A 357-nucleotide genomic window follows, 5' to 3' on the forward strand; every position below is an offset into this window, starting at 1 on the left:
GTCATTCTGAAAATTTCCTGTTAGACCTATGAGTACAAACATGTGGTATCTGTCCTTCTCTGCCTGACTTATTTCGCTCAGCATGACACCCTCAAGGTCCATCCACTTTCCTACAAATGGCCATACTTCATTCTTTCTCATTGCCATGTAATACTCCATTGTATATATACATACAAACACATCTTCTTGTGTTTTAGCTTATGAGCAAGTAATAAATTTTATCATTTATCTTGAATGTATCATAGATAAGCTGCTATATAATGATTGCCACTTCAGATAGCTGTGAAATTAGGTGATAAACTAGTTGTTACATAACCTTCTAATTTCTGTATAAGTCTAATTACATGAAATAGAAGT

The sequence above is a fragment of the Suricata suricatta genome, chromosome 5 (genome assembly GCF_006229205.1).
Source record: "Suricata suricatta isolate VVHF042 chromosome 5, meerkat_22Aug2017_6uvM2_HiC, whole genome shotgun sequence".
Lineage (NCBI taxonomy): Eukaryota > Metazoa > Chordata > Mammalia > Carnivora > Herpestidae > Suricata > Suricata suricatta.